The sequence below is a fragment of the Tenrec ecaudatus genome, chromosome 16 (genome assembly GCF_050624435.1).
Source record: "Tenrec ecaudatus isolate mTenEca1 chromosome 16, mTenEca1.hap1, whole genome shotgun sequence".
Taxonomy (NCBI): domain Eukaryota; kingdom Metazoa; phylum Chordata; class Mammalia; order Afrosoricida; family Tenrecidae; genus Tenrec; species Tenrec ecaudatus.
In genome coordinates this window covers 94,058,674-94,063,726 of record NC_134545.1, presented here as the reverse complement: position 1 = coordinate 94,063,726, position 5,053 = coordinate 94,058,674, and the positions used below count along the sequence as shown (strand labels likewise).

Here is a 5,053-nt window from a genome sequence, read left to right as displayed (position 1 = left end):
CATCACTTCACGGGGCAGGGATTGAGCAGGTTGTTCTCAGATTGGGGCTATGATTAAGTGTGAGCTCAAATCCATTCATATGTCTATGGTTTAGATATGTCACTGGTTCCTTTAAAGACACCATTATTATTTTGTTGGGTGGCATTGTAAATTATCCCCATGGGACATATGGTAGCTGTATTGGAATTACCATTAATTTATTCACTGGTATAGAATTTAAAACGCTGTCAAGATCAAGGAAGCATACCTATGTGTACAGGACAGTGTTTTAGACCAAACTGCATGGGTTGTTGATTTGTACAGATTAACAACTCGGGTGACTGGACACCTCACAAATAATGAGGGTTGAAGAAAAGGGAAAAATTTCAATAGTAATCATTCACCAAGGCGGAACTAGACTAAACATGTCATAAAAAGGCCGAGAGAGCATGGAAACAGCACACTGCCGGTAGTCTCGGGGTGCATTGTGTTGAGTTTTTGTAGAGGACAGGCCTGGGTAACCTTCACGCTGGGGCTACTCTGAGAAAACGTTTGTCTCCTTTAGGGCTCAAGATAAAGTCCTAATCAAAGCGGTCATGAACTCCTTTTGAAGCTGCGCCGGAAATCTCCAGGAAACGGTTGAAAAGATTCCAGTTCAAAGGAAACCCCTCCTTCTTACTAATATTCAATGATGTGTTCCCGATTTGGCGTTTGTATCTTGCTTTGCAGTACATTGAAGGCATCACACCTGGAGGGTGGGATGAGTGTTGTAGATAATTTCCTAGAGGAGTCTCTTCAGTCACCAAGAAGAGCCCTGTGGGCTGGTGCTTCCCAGTTGGCAGTCACTTGAAACCACCACCTGCTCTATGGGCGTGTGGTAGTTACAGCATCTGGTGTCAGTTTGGGACTTGAGAGGCTTAAGAGTGACGGGGTGGAGTCTAGTCTGTCGATCGGGTCATAGCCAATGAGACCTCTGAGTGGGTGTGGCCTTCTCCTGAGGATTCTGGGAACTCTGGTCTTCCTCTTTGGAGATGGGAGAGAAACACATTCTCTGCTGACTCCCTGGGAGACAAAGCAGCTGACAAGACACATGGAACTATGCTGGTGCCCTGAGCTTGAGAAACCACGTGGAGACCTCTTCCCCACACTGAGATGCTTCTACCGCTGCTGGATCCACAAGACTTCCCACCCACTGGCCTGAGATCTTCCTGCATTTGGCATCATTGCATGTGTTTTGTGAGTCTGAAGAGGACTTTATAGATTGGTATTGGACATATGGGTCAATATCGGACTTATTGACTTGATCTGGACTGGCCTGGGATGTTTCCTCAGTATTCAATTACTCTTATTTATAAACCTCTTTCTTATACACATGTGAGTGTCTATGAATGTGTTTCTCTAGTCTACTCGGACTAACACAGGGGCCAAGATGAGACTTTTACTCCCATAAAGAGTCTCAAAAACTCACAGAGGCAGTTCTACCCTGCCCTACAGGGTTGCTATGCTATGAGTCACTATTGACTTGAGGGCAGTGAGTTTGGTTTTAGGTTCTCAGTCACCAAGAGGCCTACGTGGCACAGTCGTTAAGCTCAACTGCTAATGAGGTCAGCAGTTCGAGTCTGTTTCTGTAAAGATTATAACCCTGGAAACCCTAAGGAGCAGTTTGGTTGGTTTTTATGTCAGTCACCAGTTGGAGTTTTGATATGGTGAAGCAAGGCCTACCAACTGGTGGACTGGTCAGCTCTTTGCTTTTTAGCTGGCCATATTTGTATTTTTCGGTCAGCCAAACTGGGTGTAAAAGTAGTTCCGAAATACACCACACCCTATGGAGATTAGATTAATACTCTTTGATGGACTTCACTCTACACTGATAGTTTATTTATCCAGAGAAGATCCTTTCATAATTCAGGCCTGATTGACTCTCTGGAAAAAAATAGGCCCAGATTTTTTGAATGGAGACATTCTCTTAGCAAAGGACTTTGATCTCTCAACAAAGTTGGTGACTGATGCTAAAAGCCAGAATGATACTAAAATCCTGGCATGTTTTCTTTGGTTAAAATGTGAAGGAAAAACAGGAAGAAAAGAACTTTCAGTGCAAGGAAGGTGCTCCATACTTACCTCTCTCCATTCTTCGTGCTAAGCACACCTAAAAACTTTGAACATTAGGTGTCAAAGAAATAAATGTGGGATTCTGAAAAGTGGAGAGGAGAAGGCAGATCATATGGGGGCCTCAGGACCCAAGGAACAACACAGGGATGAGTTCTTTGCATTTTCTTTTGCCTCACAGTCAGCTGAACTGAAGAAGTCAGAAACGCCAAGTGCTGACAAAAGAAAGCTTAACAAAAGCCTGTTCTCTCCAGCCAAAGGGCCAGGAAAAGGGCAGCCTAGCAAGACAAAAACTTTCAGACAACAATTGCCCTACTCCAGACAAACATCTCACCCGCAATCCCACCAGCAAAGGCTGAATGAGAAGTCTAGACTTGTGGTCTTGTCAGACTATAAGAAGGCATTCTGGTTTCCTTGCCAGAGCAGTGTCAGAGGAGGCGGAACAGGCCTTTACCGAATACAGAGCTAGGACTCTATCCCCCACGCCATGAACAGGGTCATATAGTGTCAGTGGAGACCACACAGAAAAGTCACATGCTTGCTCAGACTACCAAGGTGCCCCCTTCCTCAGGTGGCAGTGGAGGCCAAGAGGGGAACCTGGGTGGCACACTCCTTCCCTGGCCAGAGTGGTATCAGAGAAGGTCAGGTGACCCAAAAGTATAAATGAAATCCAATGCCTCACAGCCTAACTTGAAAATGCCTAGATTTTAATTAAAAATTAGTCATCATCAAAGAATGAGGACAATCACAAGCTGAATGGAAAAAACGATAATCAGGTACTTGCTTCAGCAGCACATATATTTTTAAAAATGGAACCATAGAGAAGATTAGCATGATCCTTGCACCACAATGACACACAAATTTATGAAGCATTCCATTAAAAAAAAGCAAGGTGAGTTAGTTTATTGTGCCAACCTGGCTGATAAACACATATGGGATTAATTGAAGGGCTGAGGAATAAATGGCTAGATGAGCCTCGCCTTTCTAGTTCTCGGGTCTCTTGCTTTCTGAAGGTCGGACCAGGGTGCAGCTGCCTTAGCCAGTTCCCTGCTTCAGCTGGAAAGGCTCACTTCCTGCAAGACATCCCCAAGGAGAAGCCACATGGACCTACCCCAATGCAGCCCTGGGTGCTGGAGCAGTCATATGGAGACCCCTGACAGCGCTGAGATGCTTACACGTTCACTGATTCGGCTTTCCTCCTGCAGTCGGCATCATAGTGTGTGTTTTGTGAGATGGAGGAGGACTTTGTGGATTGGTGTCAGACATATGGGTTAATGTTGGACTTGTGGACTTGGGCAGCACTGGGTTGAGATGTTTTCTTGGTGTGCACTTAACCTTTATATAAAACTCTCTCATACATGAGTTTCTGTGGATTTGTTTCTCTAAAGTACCCAGACTAGCATAAAAGGATAAGAGATACACACACCAAGATGATAAAGATGCTAGAATGATCTGACAAAGACTTAAAAATAACCGTAATAAAATGCTCAAAAAAATAAATAAATAAATAAAATGCTAAAAAAAAAAGATAGTGAAAAAATAAAATAAAGTGCTCCAATGAGCAGTTGTTTGAAAGAAACAAAGAACACATGGAAAAACTCAGCAAGAGGTAGAAGATATGAAAGACAAAATGCAAATTTTAGAAGTGGAAAATACCATTGCCTGAAATACAGAGCTCGATAGATGGATTCGACAGAAGAATAGAAGCGAGAGAGGAAAGAATCCGTAAACAAGAACGCAGCAAAAAACACCCAATCTGAACCTGCGAGAGGAACAAGCTGAATTTAAAAGGGGGAAAGAAAAGCCCATAGCCCCAAGGACACACGGAATAGTAACAAAGGATGGAAGAGTAATGCCATTGGAGGCGCGGAAAGAGTGGAGCAAGAAGGTACAACCGAAAAAGTAACTGACAAGACGAGAGCTGAGGACTGCTCAACTTTGGCAAGAGACATAAGCCGACAGATTCAAGAAGCTGCGCCCGTGGCCTAAGTCCAAAGATGTCCATGCCACGTCAGAACACAACTAAGCTTCTGAAAATGAAAGACAAGGAAGATGCTTTGAAAGCAGCCAGAGAAAAGGGATACTTTACCACAGGGCAAAACAATCAAAGGACAGAGCATTTCTCATCAGAAACCATGGAGGCTAGAAGAAAGTGGCACAACATTTTTCATCTGAGCGAAAAAGAAAGAGGACTGTCAATGGAATATTATGCTTAACAAAAATACCCTTCAGATTAGAAGGAAGAAACAACATCACTCCTACTTGCACATGACATGGTTGTCTATGCAGAAAACCCCAAGGAAATAACAAAAACCTACTAGAGCTAATGAGTGAGTTCAGAAAGCTCTCAGGATACAGGGAAACAATGCAAAACTCTATTGTATTTCTATATTATACTAGCGACAAACATGGGAACTGGAATTTAGAAAAATGCCATATTATTTATAATACTGGAAAAAAATACAACACATGTAGAAATCCAGTAAAATATGTACAGGATTTTCATGCTGAATACCACATAGCACTGATAAGAGAAATAAAAGAAAATATAAATAAATGGAGAGACATACTCTATTCATGAATTGGAAAGCTCAACATAGTATAGGTAATAATTCTCTATACCTATTAAAATCACAGCCAGACTCTCCTCTTCCCACCCCACTCTCAATCTAGTGAATGTTATTTTAACATTTACATGGAAAACATGAAGAAATTAGAGTAGCTAAAACAAATTTGGAGAAATAAAGTGATTAGAATCATTTCCTGATTTCATACATAACTATATAGCTACAATTATGAAGAATATTTGTATTGGTCGAAGGATACATTATTAGATCAATGGGATAGAATAGTCTCTAGAAATAACTCACAATATCTTCTATTCCTTTTTCACAAAGATGCAAAAACAATTCAGTGGAGGACAAAGAGCTTTTTCAACAAACAGTGCTGAAGGAACTGAGCAAATAAG

General features: G+C 42.0%; 1 non-coding gene across 1 annotated transcript; it reads left to right on the top strand.

The window, feature by feature from the left end:
* Positions 1-2,861: 2,861 nt before the first annotated feature.
* LOC142430023 (U6 spliceosomal RNA) lies at positions 2,862-2,969 on the top strand. The gene has a single exon (XR_012780514.1). It is a non-coding gene; the product is annotated as a U6 spliceosomal RNA (small nuclear RNA).
* The last annotated feature ends 2,084 nt before the right edge of the window (positions 2,970-5,053 follow it).